The sequence below is a fragment of the Mytilus californianus genome, unplaced genomic scaffold (assembly GCF_021869535.1).
Source record: "Mytilus californianus isolate M0D057914Y unplaced genomic scaffold, xbMytCali1.0.p SCAF_2, whole genome shotgun sequence".
Classification (NCBI taxonomy): Eukaryota; Metazoa; Mollusca; class Bivalvia; order Mytilida; family Mytilidae; genus Mytilus; species Mytilus californianus.
Genome location: NW_026262668.1, coordinates 90453627 through 90471851, shown reverse-complemented (window position 1 = coordinate 90471851; position 18225 = coordinate 90453627).

Below are 18225 nucleotides of genomic sequence, written 5' to 3'. Positions count from 1 at the left end.
TATACCCAAACAAACAGTTTCCTCATAATATGATTGAATATTCATGTTATTTTAGGCATTTTAATGCGATTTTAACGACAATAATACTTAATTTTATAAATATTTTAAATTTTAAATCACTTTTTTCCTCATAACTTGTTCCGTTTATGTCAGACGCTTACGATAATAATATAACTTTTTACCCCAATATGTACCCCAATATACTCCAATAAAAAGTTTCAGTACAATGTTCATGTTTCGGAATCATATTTTAACCATATTTAATTCAAATAAACAACCCTACATGCTTTTGTGTGCATTTAGAAGCTTTTAAAACCGTAGTTAATAGTATCTTGATGAGGGTAACACTAAAGACCAGAACGCGGACCAGAACGAACTTGAAAATATACAGGTCAATTTTAAATTTCACTCCTTCAAATTTAAGATTTGTTCAATAAGATTTATGTTTTTAAATAAAATTTGAAATATTTTTCTCAAATTTTGAAATATTTTTCTCAAATTTTGAAATATTTGTCTCAAATAAAAATTTGAAAAATTTCTCCTAAATGAAATAAAATTTTCAAATTTTCTTTAAACAAATAATATTTAATCATCACATGCTCAACATTTACGTGGACCTGGATGGATCTGAAAATACACAGGTCGATTTATTCAAATTGCAATATCTTTTTAACGTTTCAATGGATTACCTTCCAATTAAAAAAATGTAAAATGAAATTTATTAAATTCAACCCTTTTAGATATTTTTTTCTGATGCCACAACTCAGACTTGAATGGGCATCAATCTTACGGTTGGATTAATTTAAACTTGAAAATTATTTATTCAATGGATTTTCTACTTATTTGGAACCTGTTAAAGACTAGGCTAGTCATTTAATCAAAATCAACTAAGTTTTAAAGAATTATATGTGTATAGTGACAAAACTTGGACCTAAACGATAACATTAAAAGACATGAAGACAAGAAATTCTAATATGTGATTAAATTTATTGTCTTTGAAGACAACACTCGGACGTGAACAGGGATAAAGAAAAGACCTAAATGTTTCTAAAAATATGCAGTAGATTTATTGAAACTTGTAAAACTCTTTATGTTTTTCAATGGATCTTCTTCAAAATTGGATTATATTAAAGAAAAAAGACTGTCGTTTTATAAAATGGAAAGACCTGAATGGTGTTGAAAATTAAAAAAAATATATATAAATAAGGAGATGTGGTATGATTGCCAATTAGACAACTTTCAATCAGAGACCAAATAATGTAGAAGCTGGGACTATTACATTAATGTTAGTGTAATAGTCCCAGGTAGAAGTTAGCAACTAATGGTCACCGTACAGCCTTCAACAGTATGCAAAACCCATACCGTATATAGCAATCTAAAAGTTAAAAAAGACTTGACTCATCAGATCGAAACAAATCACACACAAATGTATGTTATCATGTATATACACTACTTTAAAAACAGATTTTAAACATGAGAAATATCATATACCTGTGTATATTTACAAAATTAATAAATTACCTTATCTCAAATAATCGACTTCTGTGACGCTGTATATAAAATTCTTTGATTTTATATGCTTTTGACACTGTATTATTTCACAAGAATGTAGATCCGAAACTCGAAAAATATTGCAATATCTTGAAATTTAAAAGTAACGCAAAAAAAATTGGTATGAATATTCAGCAAAAGAAAGGGCCAGCTATACGTTCATAATAACCAACCAATAGATGTAAATACTAAAAGATTTATAGTAACAAGCTCAGAAATCGTTATATGCATATATTTATAAAGAGAAAACCCAAGAACATAAACATACAATTGATCTACAGTTAAAAATTTGTCACTGCATGTGTTGAACTTATATTGCGGGGATGAATTTCATTTTCTCTTTGTTTGTGATGATCCAAAAGTTAATTTTATATGAATTTAGATAAAAATATATCCCTTCAGACCATACAAAAAATTCAAGTGAAATAATATTAAAGGGTACGTTATCTCTATGTCATAAACAGTTCCGTATTCAATTGTCTATGTTTCTGAAAAATATAAGCTATTTACTATGATCTACTATGACTTGACTTTGCTTGGTTAAATATAAAAATTAGTATTATCTGGTTGCATGATAATGGTTGCACTGAATTGTCCTTTTTCATTGTATCTTTATATCTTATCCTTTATCCCTTATTTACTACTTAAATGATTACTTATTCAACTCTTTTTTTAATAAATTGCTCTTTGTCACCAATGCATATATATATATATAGATCATGTTTTATGTGTATGTTACTCTTTTATACACATCGAAGTGTGGTCAATAAAGTCGTAGTTGTACTTGTGATTTAAAAGTATACGTTAATAAAGTCGAAATGCATTTCTCATGGTATTTAACAACTTACAAGTCATCAAATTACATACAACAGCATATAAAATTGAGAATGGAAATGGAGAATATGTCAAAGAGACAACAACCCGGCCAAAGAACAGATAACAGCCGAAGGCCACCAATGGGCCTTCAACCCAGCGAGAAAATCCCGCACCCGGAGGTGGTCCTCAGCTGGCCCCTAAATAAAATTGTGTACTAGTTCAGTGAAAATGGATGTCATACTAAACTCCAAAACATATAAATGAACTAGAATTAAAAAAAACATACAAGACTAACAAAGGCCAGAGGCTCCTGACTTGGGACAGGCGCAAAAATGCGGCTTGGTTAAACATGTTTTGTGAGATCTCAACCCTCCCCCTATACCTCTAGCCAATGTAGAATAAAGAAACACACAGTGATACACACAGTAAAACTCATTTCAAAAGAAGTCCGAGTCCGATGTCAGAATAGGTAACAAAAGAAACAAAGCAAAATGACAATGATACATAAATTAACAACGGACTACTAGCAGTTACTGACATGCCAGCTCCAGACCTCAATTAAACTGATTGAAAGATTATGTCTTCATCATATGAAAATCAAGTACAATCCCTCCCGTTAGGGGTTTAGTATCATACCATCATAAAATATATGAGAAGAACATAACCCGTATCATGCCAACAACTGGTTTTAGAATAATGTGTTTATTTCAGATGCAAAGACCCTATGAGTGAATCAATATTAATACCAAAATATGCAATCCTTAATAACTTGACAACAGTATCGTAACTATATCCCTTCCGAATAAGTCTGTTTAAAGGTTTCGTTAGCTTTTGATGTGAATGCCGACATTTTTTTGCTTTGTAAAGAATATTACCATAAACTGAGATTGGATGTGAAATACCTGAACGTATAAGATGTATATGTAGTGAAATAAGAAGTATCGATGAATCTGCCTTTCATAACTGACTGTGCGGTATGGGCTTTGCTCATTGTTGAAGGCCGTACGGTGACCTATATATAGTTGTTAATTTCTGTGTCATTTGGTCTCTTGTGGAGAGTTGTCTCATTGGCAATCATACCACATCTTCTTTTTTAAAGATAAAGAGAAAGACAGTTTCGATCACAATTTGATGACCAGAATTGGACATCAAGATCCCATTACGTACCATCAGTGGGACATAAATAGACAATTTGATATTTTAGACTTTTAGTGCTGACTTTTTATGAACAAGTTATTTTTTATATTTGTATACTGTATTATTATAATATTAAATTTATCTTTCTGCTATGCCGTTAATAAATTTCTGTCCCTAAATGGGCATTGATTATTTCACTTTTTGCTAAAATGGGATATACTTTGGCGCTAAAACCTGGAAAGAAATTATTTAGTATTGAACACTCTATTTTCAGAAGAAGAAAAAAAACAAACTGTACCGAGCCCAGTCAAAAAGTCTATAAGATTTTCAAGACATTTTATATGAAGTTGCAATCGTAACAAATAAAGATAAAACATGTGTTTTAGTAAATGATATGTACATGTATCAGAGACATATAATACATATATATGTCTCTGATGATATTAAAAATTGGCGTTGTGATTCTTGGTTGTGAAGCTAACGAAAAATGTCTTTGTAGCAACATTCTCATTGTTAAATAAAAATACACATTTTTCACTTTCTGATAATAGGTTAAAACGTTCACTATTAAAACGCGTTACGTCTAAACACCACCTAGGCCGCCTTGGTGCAATAAGCTCTTGAAAATGCACTCAGCCTATGATGGAACAGTCATATAAGCACCAAGGCCATTTAGTACAATACATTTTTATATGAATAAACTCATCATAGATACCAGGATTGAAATTTTGTATTTGCGCCAGACGCGCGTTTCGTCTACAAAAGACTCATCAGTGACGCTCAAATAAAAAAAAGTTAAAAAGGCCAAATAAAGTACGAAGTTGAAGAGCATAGGACCAAAAATTCCTAAAAGTTTTGCCAAATACAGGCTAAGGTAATCTATTCCTGAGGTAGAAAAGATCATATATTTTAATTTTTATATAGAGGAAATAAGTTTATTTTTTATGACCACACATATAGGTTATCCAGTGTACATGAGTACATCCGAGCCGTTGCTTACAAGTCTTGTGTCAGAACAATCATTTGGTTTTACTCCAGGGTATAGTGCTTTCTTTTAGGTTTTATATATCGTTAATTTATAACATAACTGTGTTTTAACATTATTATAAAGTCTCTTATTAGGAACGTACTAGTGTACAGTGCTTTGCATTACATTATTAACGTTTTTAACGTTGGCATAAAAACTTCTTTGTTTTTCACGAGCAATGTACAGTTTACTATCTATATCCGTATAGTGAAAAATACTAGTATACGGATATGGATAGTAACCTTCACATTGCTAGAAAACAAAGAAATATTTATGCCAAAGTTAAAAACGTTAATAATGTAATACAAATAGACAGGAAATACGAAAAAAGATTTGAAAAACATTGATAAACAAATTTTTAGTCTGCTAACCGAGTCCCTGTGCATGACTTATATATATATATATCACTGGTGATCCGATGGATAAAATCTGTCGTAGAGTTGTAACTGGTTCAAACGTACTTATAATAGAATTATTTCTGGGACTGCATCCTACATTAATTTGTAAGATCCTCTACGATAGATAATTCAGCTGATCTGTAATATCAAATCTTCATGCCTTATATATCATGTACTGTGTTACGACGCTAGATAAAAACTGACGAGGAAAGGTAACACCCGGCCACCGGGTGTCTTCCCGATTGTCCCACTTTTTGAAATTACAGGTAAAAAGGTAAAGAAATTTTGTGGGACAATCGGGAAGATGTTTGTGGGACAATTAGGAAGTTTTATTGTGGGACAATCGGGAATTGTTTTGATAGTGATTAATTTGTTTATATAGTGTCACTGTGTATCATCGCCACCGGAAATTGGGTACTAACGAAGCGGAGAGAAATGGAAAAAAAAAGTAAACAAGGTAAGAATTCATTCAATTTAAAGCATTTCTACTGATTTGACGAGGGTACCGCTTAAGAAATGATTTTCTGATATATAATTCTTTAAATTATTAGTCCGTTAAGTACAAAATTAAGACAATATTTTGTGTTATACTCCAAAGCTAGCCACTTAGTACCTGAAAATGTCGAGGTCGATTGTCCTCTGTCGCCCCATTGGCAAGATATTCAACTGTTTTTCATTATTTTTCCAGACACGTTTTTAGATTATGATAGTGTGACACTGAGACCACTGTGTTATAGTAGTCTCAGTGTGACATCATATGGACTGATATCTGTTGTCATAAAGATGTTTTTAAAGAATATGGACCAAAACATTGTTTGTTTATTGTACGGCGAATTGCAGGACGTTGTACGGCGAATTGCAAAATAACAACTTTTGTCTGTACGGCGTCTTGCAATATATTGTAATTTTAAGATGAAATTAATCACTGTTTAGATAATATCAAGTGACGAAATTTTGGCTGCATCAAAGCTTTACCGGCTTACAAATATACAAATAAACTACTTATCAAATATTATAAAATATATGCCTTTAATTTCGTTCAGAAGTCGTCGTTGCGTACCTCTATTTGACTTTGTGTTTTTAAAGACAAAAAGGTTTTTTTCAACCATATTATCCTAAATACATTCATATATCGTTATAATACTAACGACTGTTGTCTTATTTGTTGTCAGGGTGAAATTTTGTAAGTTCAATAAAAAAAAAACGACCATTAATCATCTTTTGTTGTTGCTGTTTTTTTTTTTTTAATATAAACAGTGGAGATGTTGTATGATTGCAAATAAGATAACTATCCACCAGGGTCAAATAAAGTGTATGTAAGCAATTATATGCTATCGTTTGGCCTTCAACAACGAAAAATCGTACCTTACAGTTGGCTATAAAAAGCCCCGACATGAAACTTGTGGAAGGATTCAACAAGAAAACTAACGGCCTAACTCATAACAAAACAATTTACGAAAATAACAAATATGATAGAGATGAACCAACGACAACCACCAAACTACAGGCTCGTGGCTTCGGACAGACACATAAAGAATGTGCTGGGTTAAATAGATATAGGAAGATGTGGTATGAGTGCCAATGAGACAACTCTCCATCCAAGTCACAATTTATAAAAGTAAACCATTATAGGTCAAGGTACGGTCTTCAACATTGTTTATTGTTTATTTTTTAAATTTCTGAAATGAATAATTTGTTAAAAGAAGAGTGAAGAAAATACTTTGTTTTCATTGAAAATTAGGAGAAATAAATCATGAATTGTGTTTCGAATTAATTTTCTTGTTTCTTATTGAAAATAAGATTGTATTTTTTTTTTAGTTTAAGTAAATTCAATCAATCTTTTTATTTACAGGGAAAAAATAATAAAAGACTGTTGCTAAGGCTGATTGGCCTAAACTTAAAGGAGTAGATGGAGGGGTAGTGAAAAGGAGTGTATTCGTCCGAATTGTCATTGTTACAGTAGTACATTTTCATGATTACTAGGTATAATATTTCTCAGTAAATTGTTTATGTGATATTGTCCCAATTAAAATTATATAATTAATACAAGTAAGACTTGCATTTGCCTTAAAAGATATAGCAGTACGTGATTATTTGTTTTCAAACACACCTTCTCTGTTTTGAAACTTATAAAGGTATGGATCTCCATAGGCGGATCCAGGGGGGGGGGGGGGGCTGAGGGGCCCGGGCCCCCCCTTTTGTGGGAAAAATTTGGTTGTTTATATAGGGAATCACTGAAGCATGACTGGAGCGGACCCCCCTTAGGTCAGTCAGCCCCCCCCCCCCCTTATGAAGGTTCTGGATCCGCCACTGATCTCGGTCTATCTGTTTGGTTGAATATAAATGTGAATTCATAGAGTTTCAAAATCAACAGTAAGCCCTATTTTTGTGTGTGTGTAAATAATCTAATCTTTAGATAAATGCTTAAATTAAAATATTTTTTCTTAATAAAAAGAAAAAAGTGCAACTTAAGCACGCCGGAATGTAAAAAGGTGTACCCGACTTACCGATTTACCGATTTTACCGATTTCGGTATTTTAACAAAACTGTTTACGAGGGCAAATAAATAAATGAACGCTATCAAATCAACATTTAAATTTACGTGGATTTTTCCAAAAGAATTTATGAGTATGCACCATCAGGATTCAAAAATATTTCAACCTGTCCTTATAAGTTGTTATTTCATTATAATTCTTTAAACTTACAAGTCGAAGATGCTAGCTTTTGTGAATTGTATTAATAAGTATATAATATTAAGTTGACAACCAAAAAAAGCTTCATACAAGGTCATCTTTATTCTCAAGTACATGTAGAAAGTTTATATAAATAGTTTATGCCGTAGCCACAGCCGGATTTGTATCCCTTGTATCGGATTCTTCTTTCATTCTTTCCAAAAATTATTAATCTAAGGTTAATATTTTTTTTTTAATTTAAACAGTGTTAGCCACCGAGCTTGTTCATTTCTTACTATATAGAGATGAAGTTTTTTTTTTTTTAGAAAATTACTGTTCTTTATTCTAATATATTGGCTGTATCTGCCTTTTACAAATAAGACAATAACATTAATTGAAAAAGGAGACGTGGAATGGTTTTCACTGAGAGGATTTTCAAACAAAGTCCAAATGAAATAGATTTGACCAACTATTGGTTAATATACACTTCACAATGAACAAAACCCATACCGTATCAAAATTGCCTGATTTATGACAAAATCATAAACAAATATGTCAGGCAGCAACTTACGACAGCCGCTATATTACATGTTCCTGACCAGGGACAGACACATATATATTGAGGCGGGCTTAAACATGTTTGTGAGCACTCAAACCTCCCTTAACACGGTGCCGTGGTGTAGCAATACACATTTTTTTTTGCAGAGAATGATGATTCATTTATATTTCATTTTATCTGAAAGTTGAAAGAGAATTCATTCACTTAATGGTTCTAAATATTCAATGCGGAAAAATTCTCCTGTCATTACCTCCTTCCTTCCCTCCACCCACAACCCATCCCCGAAATGTTCATCACTTATATGCAAATGCTGACTAATGTTGTATGGTTAAAACATTTGGTTGAGGCAATCTAAAGTTTGAGAACGGAAACGACAGCTTTAGCTTTTTTTCATTTATAAAAGGGCATAACTCAAGAACGGTAACAGTGACGCTACCCAATTTATAACTTGATCTGTGTTTTGTGGTGATAAGCATTTCGTGTAAGTTTTAAAACATTTGGTTAAGGCATACTAAAGTTAGAGAACGGAAACCAATTATTGGGACTTTCTGGACGGACGAGAGAGAGGGGTCGGACGGACATGGGTAACATTTAACGCTACGTCAGGGCAGAACAACAGGTTAGTAAAACAGTGACATGCCTTTCCGAAAGTTACAACATTTGCCAGCTTTTGTATATGCCGTATTCATATTGTATACATCAGGTACGTGTATGTAAAAGATGTAATAAGACTGTGTTCAAGCCTTATATTGTGTATACATCTTAAATGGTGTCAAGCGAATTGTATTTTTATCAAATGCATAATTAGATATTTGAACCCAATACTTTATTTTCTTTAAAAAGACGGCAAATAAATATTTTGAAATTAGCAAGTTGCCATACAGTTGAAAACAAGTTGCCATACAGTAAATTTGTCAACATGAGCAAGTTGCCGTACCCTAGACTTTATTTTTTATGGTCTATATTCTTTAAAAACGTTCATTTTGACAACAAATTTCAGTAAATATGATGCCACACTATAATAATCTAAAAAAGTGTCTGGAAAAATAATGAAAAACAGTTGAATATCTTGCCAATGGGGCGACAGAGGACGATCGACCTCGAAATTTTCAGGTACTAAGTGGCAAGTTCTTAAGTATAACACAAAATCTTGTCTTAATTTTTTACTTATCGGCCTAATAATTTAAAGAATTATATATCAGAAAATCATTTCTTAAGCGGTACCCACGTCAAATCAGTAGAAATGCTTTAAATTGAATAAATTCTTACCTTGTTTACTTTTTTTTCCATTTCTCTCCGCTTCGTTAGTACCCAATTTCCGGTGGCGATGATACACAGTGAGTGTGCAGCAGGTAACTACAGGTAACTACATGTAATCATTGTAACTTATAAAATATGAAAGAAACACAAACATAAAATAATATTTACATATTTTATTTTGCACATATTAAGTACAATTGAAATATCATCAAACATATAATATAGAATAAAGTCATAAAATATCAGATATCAGGCACTACTCAATTCTTCATAAATGTATGATAAGGAGTTACAATCAAGCATTTGAGAAGACATATGACAAAAGAATTGATAATTATATAAAGCACACCTAATACATAAGTACAACAATAAGATAAGATAAGATAAGATATTTTATTTCCAATTATGGGCCCCAAAGGGCATAAACATTACAACATCAATAATTTTTTTTCATAATACAATACAAACAATGAGATAAAAAAAAAAGTTAAACGAGAACTATTTAAGTTCTTAAAGAATACGTAGATAAAGAATCTATAGTATGTTGTTTTTTTTAATACTAATGCATTTTATTGCAAGTGTGGTTGATATAGATAACAAACAAGCAGCCCAAAAAGAAAAAAAAGAAAAATAGATATCCACATATGTATAGTACACAAAAAGTTGGATCAATTAAATATATAATAATTAGCCAAAAAGAAAGTAGAAATTAAACATGTCCATGACTCATCCTGTGTCAGCAGCAAATAGGAAAGCATTATGGTTTCCTAAAGGCAGCTGACACCAGGGGGCGATACCTTATGGGCCATAGGCATGTAAAATGTGTGTAAATGTCTCTTTCCTACCTGTATCAAAAGCAAACAAGGAAGCATCATAGGTAACTTGAATGCAGTTGATACCAGGGGACGATGCCTCAAGGATATAAGAGAACATTTGAATAAATAATATATCTTAACAATTATTTTTTTTTTTAATCGGCTAGTAAAGCACACATGATAAATAAGTACACCAATTAAGCGCACATAACGCATAACATAAACATCACAACGAATCATATGATTGCAACAAATTTAGTCCGAGTGTAACGGAAATAAGAGGCAATGTCAGCATACTGAAACACAGTAACTTTACCATTCTGAAATTGATCTTTCAGTTCCTGTAGGCGTTGATTGAGTTGGTTGTATTTCCTTCTCTTTGTTGGTCGTACTCCCCCGGCATGGTACTGGATAATAGTTACTTCGTTTGATTACGGACTTTCCGTTCTGGATTTTCCTAGGAGTTCGGTATTTTTGTTATTTTACTTTTTGCTGCTTGCTCTTCTTTAAGGTAGTTCAGTAGCGTATAGATGTTTGGGTGTGGCACTTGGATCATCTTCTTCAAGCCGCTGTGCCGTCCTTCTAAGTGATTTGTCGTCCTTGGTCCTTCGGTTTGGTAATGGTTCCATAGCTGTCTGTTGCCTTCAACCCAGTATGTTGTGACGTAGTCTGTAAATGAGGTGGTATTTGCGGTTAAGTCCGAATTTTTCAACTCTTCCAGTGCTTGAACCAGGCGTCTTCTACTTCTGCATGTGGTACTAGAGGAAGAACTGATGCCCTGCGTATTAGTTGATGAATGTCTGGTTCTCCTTTATAGTTGGCGACGAGTCCTGTTGACTGAACTTTACGCCAAATACACTGTGTATAGTGGAAAATAATTACTAACTTTGAAAAGATTATCAAATCAAATTAAATGAATTTATGCTCTTTTTAGCTCACCTGGCCCGAAGGGCCAAGTGAGCTTTTCTCATCACTTGGCGTCCGTCGTCCGTCGTCCGTCGTCGTCCGGCGTCGTCCGTCGTCGGCGTTAACTTTTTACATTTTGAACTTCTTCTAGAGAACCACTGAATGGAATGAAACCAAACATGGCATGAATGTTCCTTATCAGGTGCTGACCAAGTGTTGTTACTTTGTAGCCGATCCATCATCCAAGATGGCCGCCAGCGGGGGACTTAGTTTAACATAGGACCCTATGGGAAATGCATACAAATGACTTCTTTTAGAGAACCACTGAATGGAATGAAACCAAACATGGCATGAATGTTCCTTATGAGGTGCTGATCAAGTGTTGTTACTTTGTAGCCGATCCATCATCCAAGATGGCCGCCAGCTGGGGACTTAGTTTAACATAGGACCCTATGGGAAATGCATACAAATGACTTCTTTTAGAGAACCACTGAATGGAATAAAACCAAACATGGCATAAATGTTCCTTATGAGGTGCTGACCATGTGTTGTTACTTTGTAGCCGATCCATCATCCAAGATGGCCGCCATCGGGGAACTTAGTTTAACATAGGACCCTATGGGAAATACATACAAATGACTTCTTTTAGAGAACCACTGAATGGAATGAAACCAAACATGGCATGAATGTTCCTTATGAAGTGCTGACCAAGTGTTGTTACTTTGTAGCCGATCCATCATCCAAGATGGCCGCCAGCGGGGGACTTAGTTTAACATAGGACCCTATGGGAAATACATAAAAATGTCTTCTTTTAGAGAACCACTGAATGGAATGGAACCAAACATGGCATGAATGTTCCTTATGAGATGCTGACCAAGTGTTGTTACTTTGCAGTCAGTCCATCATCCAAGATGGCCGCCAGCAGGGGACTTAGTTTAACATAGGACCCTATGGGAAATACATACAAATGTCTTCTTTTAGAGAACCACTGAATGGAATGAAACCAAACATGGCATGAATGTCCTTTATGAGGTTCTGACCAAGTGTTGTTACTTTGTAGCCGATCCATCATCCAAGATGGCCGCCAGCGGGGGACTTAGTTTAACATAGGCCCCTATGGGAAATACATACAAATGTCTTCTTTTAGAGAACCACTGAATGGAATGAACCCAAACATGGCATTAATGTTCCTTATGAGGTGCTGACCAAGTGTTGTTACTTTGCAGTCGGTCCATCATCCAAGATGGCCGACAGCAGGGGACTTAGTTTAACAAAGGACCTATGGGAAATACATACAAATGTCTTCTTTTAGCGAACCACTGAATGGAATGAAACCAAACATGGCATGAATGTTCCTTATGATGTACTGACCAAGTGTTGTTACTTTGCAGTCGGTCCATCATCCAAGATGGCCGACAGCAGGGGACTTAGTTTAACAAAGGACCTATGGGAAATAAATACAAATGTCGTCTTTTAGAGAACCACTGAATGGAATGAAACCAAACATGGTATGAATCTTCCTTATGAGATGCTGACCAAGTGTTGTTACTTTGTAGCCGATCTATCATTCAAGATGGCCGATAGCGGGGGACTTAGTTTAACATAGGACCCTATGGGAAATACATACAATTGTCTTCTTTTAGAGAACCACTGAATGGAATTAAACCAAACATGGCATGAATGTTCCTTATGAGTTGCTGACCAAGTGTTGTTACTTTGCAGTCGATCCATCATCCAAGATGGCCGCTAGGGGGGGCTTAGTTTAACATAGGACCCTATGGGAAATACATACAAATGTCTTCTTTTAGAGTACCACTGAATGGAATGAAACCACACATGGCATGAATGTTCCTTATGAAGTGCTGACCAAGTGTTGCTACTTTGTAGCCGATTTACTGTTCAAGATGGCCACCAGGATATTTTATTAAATAACGGGACCAATATTAATCAAAATTTGGCCTCAATCATTATTTGGGTATCTGTTATGATTTTTATCTATCTTTACATGATTTCTAAAACCAAAGTAGAGTCAGGTGAGCGACACAGGCTCTTGAGAGCCTCTAGTTAATTGTATGCATTATTCTAAAATTTATTCAAAATTAAAAAAAAATGTTATCACAAATGATGGTATTCGTATTTGTTTTATAAATATAGATTCTACCACTGCATCGAGTGTGATACGATATTTATCCACTCGAGACAGTTAGATTTTCAAATTTAAAACGCGAGGCTCGCCGAGCGTTTTAAATATTTAAAATTTAACTGTCGAGAGTGGATAAATATCGTATTACACGAGATTTGGTGGTGGAATCTGTTTCTCTAATGATTTTCAAACAATATGCAGGCAAACTTATTCCGTCTTTTCGAATGATCTGTAAAAAGATGTGTTCTTTCTATGTGACGTCATCAGGCATGGTCGCCTTTTTTCATGCCGTCACAATAGGAAATTCAGAGGAAATGAAGTAAATTCGACGTCATAATCGGATTTTAACCAATGAAGAACTGAGATCAAACGAACCACACGTTGATTAAATTTTTTTTATACAAAAAGGGTGCAGAAAGGGATAAATTGACGAAGAATTAGAGAAATAAAAGTAACAGTATAGATATATTTTATAAATAAAAAATGTTGTATTATTTAATGAAAAGTGCAGTAATCTGATGATTTTATAACTCAGAAATGTTATATTTTTATCAATGAAAAGTGCATTAAATTGATGATTTAAAAAAAATCATATTTTATACATAAATAAAATTGATATCAAATATTAGTTTGAACAGGGAAATTAATTCCTGTTATTTTAACAAAACAAACATCAAGTCTCTTGTTTATTTAAGAACATTTCACATCATAAAAACGGTGGGACAATCAGAACTTTTCTTGTGGGACAATGATGCAGAACTCTTAAATTTTAAAAAGTGGGACAATCGGGAATAAACCGGCCACCGAAAGCTTGATTTTAGTCGAGCCTAGGTGGCAGAGTGGTCTAGCGCGTCGGGAACCCAGCCCTGTGCGAACTACATTTTCGATTGTATAAATTTTCGTCCTCTGTCGGAAATTAAGACGTTACAAACACTTTTCACTTTGAGTTTTCTTTGTATTCTGTGTAAGCTTTTTATCAATTTGAATGTATTTGCTGAATGGTAGCAAGGAATTGTATATTTAAATATACAATTCCTTGATGGTAGATAAGAATGAGATAGCATATTAGTGTAAGGACTTGATGTTTTTCTATAGAATATACATGATATATATATGAGTATACAAAAGTTCATAACCAGACAATTATGTAATTATATTCTATTAAATCATTTGTTTCCTTAGTATTAAAACATGAACTGCAACTTTGTGTCTGCATGACTTGTTGAGGTATGAGGAATAACTAGTACTATATTTAAAGCTAATGTGTAAGTCCTAGAAAATAATGCCGTTTAGAAACTTAATACCGAAAAAATTGTCTGTTATTTCAATTAATAATTAATAGCATCCTGTCATTGTTTATTGGACCTGACTGACCACCTGGGTGTATATACATCCTGTGACACGAGTGTCATCTGTTGAATAACTTATCAAATTGCACATCACAGAGTTTGAGTTACAAACAATAAACACTATACTATACGTTAGGAAATTCGACATTTTGAAGTCTAATGATAACTTGACCTAACTGTCAGAATTTAAAACAAGACACTTGTGCTAGTGTTTTAAAATATAAACATGAAATACCATATTGCAATTCTGACAAAGAGAAACATACTATACAAAAAACAACAACAACAAACAAAACAGATAACAAAGTAATTATTTCAAATTTCGACTATTGTTAAATTTTTGCATATGAATAGATAGTGAAACTGACCCCCTATAGTATTCTAAATCTTCTATAGATGACAAATTCTGTTTTCTGCTGGGAAATCCAATCAGCTACCTGTTTCAATTAGAAACTAGATGTTTGTAAAAGATCTAAAGAAACTTAGTATGTAAATTTATATGATTGATAAATGGAAATCTTTTAAGTGGAGTCCCCTTGATATCTTAAACGTTCTCCTCTTTTTTAACGGAACATCAAAAGCATTTTCCTCTGACAATTGTATCATCAAATTTTGTTATATATTAATATGATATCTATATACCTTCGTATTAACAAAAATGAGAATGTATAGCGTTTTTTTTAAAATTTTTTAAATACCAAATCATCATGAAAATTTTTTTTGTAAAAAATGCCAAATTCTTTTAATATCCGAATAATTCAGTCCCTCCCCTAATCGATCTTCCCTACTTGCGATGTAGCCATCATAGAGCACCGAAATATGAAGACTACATTATTCGGGTTGAAATTTTAAAATTTTACACAATAAAAAATCTCAAGTTTTGCAAAAACATTATAACTTTTAAATTAATATAAAATGTCGATTAGTGCATTTGACAAGAAAGAAAATATAACAAAATTTGCACTTTTTATGTTTTTAGTGCACACAGGAGGTCCTGGGCAGTGTTAAGATGCAACCCTGAAGATTTACTAAGTTTAAGTTAATGTTTACTCTTATATCGAGTGCTTTTGTGTTACTGGTCGTAATCGACCACACAAAGAACGATCTTTTCCTTTTGTGACAAAACTGGAGACAAAAAAATGTAAAATCTTAAATACTGTACATTTCTATATATTTAACATATATTATCTAGGTCTTATTGTATTTTATTTCTGTAAATTGTTAAATTTCACAATCTTGTTAACAAATCGATAAATCATTGACAATAATAGTAAGAAAATGGACTAATACAACGCCTTTGAAGGGTAGCATTCCCAGTTTTTCAAGTTTACACAATACACACAATGGCCGATGAAGACTTATTTATATACCAACTCGTCTTTTGTTACTCGATAAAAGTTATCAGACATAAAACCGCTTCTTTCACTTGCTGAAGAATGCTCGACAACCATATCGACTCCAATTAGCACCACAGATATTCTTCACTGACTCCGAGACAGATACCCGTAATTCCTCCGAACGAACATTCGCCAACATTACCTTGAGATGCTGCTTTTCCACTACACTCAATAAATGTTTCCCAAATACTATATTAAAGCAATAGGCTTACTATATTTGGTGTATGGTATGATTGCAAAGTGTACGATGTCATTCAGGGACACTCTGATGATCTGACCTTGATCTCATTTACATGGATCACTGATGGTGTTGAGTTTATATGACATTTGTAGTAAAACCTTCTATTACAGACTTTCAACATAAATTCAGTCATGATAAGTAAAGGAGGGAAGACATTTCAGTGCACTCTTTTGTACTAATTAAACTTTTTGTGCTTAATTTAAGATTTTATAGTGCAGATTTTTTTTGCATAATACATTTAATATGCTCGCAATTTAAAAAAAAGATCCTGTGCATAATTTCAAGATTTTATAGTGTATTTATTTCTTCATAAGTGCAAATATCATTGATAATATCATGCTCTTTGATGAAATTTATATATGTTTTCAAATTTTTATTTTTCAACCATCAATTGTCAGATTATTCAAAAGTTAATTTGAGCTGGATTCACTGTAACTCCATTTAATGGTAAATTTCATTAATCCCTAATACCAAAAACAGGGGTGTTTCTAGGATACTTGAAAGAGGGGGGCGTAGAATAAAAAAATGTTGGACCTTTTTTTTGCTAAAAAACATAAAATTGCCATATTCAATACAATATTAGAAGATTACGATAGTTTTTTTTTTAAAAGGGGGAAGGGGGGCGTACGCCCATTACGCCCTCACCTGGACCCGCCCCTGAAAAAAAATCACGTTTCTCCAAAACGAAAGTATTTTCCTGTATACAAAAAAATTTACTGTGCGTACTGTTGTGCGTTTGTTTTTTCTACATTGGCTAGAGGTATAGGGGGAGGGTTGAGATCTCAAAAAACATGTTTAACCCCGCCGCATTTTAGCGCCTGTCCCAAGTCAGGAGCCTCTGGCCTTTGTTAGTCTTGTATCATTTTTAATTTTAGTTTCTTGTGTATAATTTGGAGTTTAGTATGACGTCCATTATCACTGAACTAGTATACATATTTGTTAAGGGGTCAGCTGAAGGACGTCTCCGGGTGCGGGAGTTTTTCGCTGCATTGAAGACCCATTGGTGGCCTTCGGCTGTTGTCTGCTCTATGGTCGGGCTGTTGTCTCTTTAAATTGACACATTCCCCATTTCTATTCTCAATTTTAAATATTGGCATAAGAAACGTGAACACACCAACCTGACCAACATCGACTTTACGCTGACCTGAATGTCCTGACTGAGTGAAAGATGCAATCATTTTATATGTATAAAAAAATAACTTTAAATTTTGAGCATATGAGATTAAATATTATTTTTCAAAGAAAATAGGAAAAATCTTATTTTTTTAAGAAAACAAAATTATTTGAGAAAAATATTTCAAAATTTGAGAAAATAAATTCAAATTCAGTTTTAGAAAAAATCACAAATTGCATTAACAATCTCCAAATTTGAAGGTAATCCATTGAAAAGTAAAAAAAGAAATTGCAAAAATTGACATGTACATATTTTAAGGGCATACGATACAGTAGCAAGGGCAGATAATAACGTTTTCAAAACTTTTCGTGTTGTTTTCGCGATGTTGATAATCAGAACGTTGTAATTTCGCGATGGTTCTTAAAAGAATGATTACATTTTGCGACGTCGCTTTAGATGTAGTCACATTTGCGGAAAAATCCACTGACGTCATAATCCGATTGCGCGAATTTGAAAAAGGCACCTGCTAAAAAAATTGACCATATCACGAAAATTGTAATATCTATTCATTAGTAATGAGGTCAACAGTATTTACTTGAAATGTGGAAAAAAATCAAATCCACAATCATAGTTTTGTATGTGTTTTATTTCATATAGGAAATGAATAAAAGATATGTAAATAGAATAATACGTCGAGGAGACAGAAACCCAACTACACAAAAAGCCCAATAAATAATTCAACGTACTGTCTTGACCATAATATAGTATCTATATATACACCATTTGGCAAGCTCTAAATCGTATGACAATTGTACGGATAAATGAAACAGACTATCAACA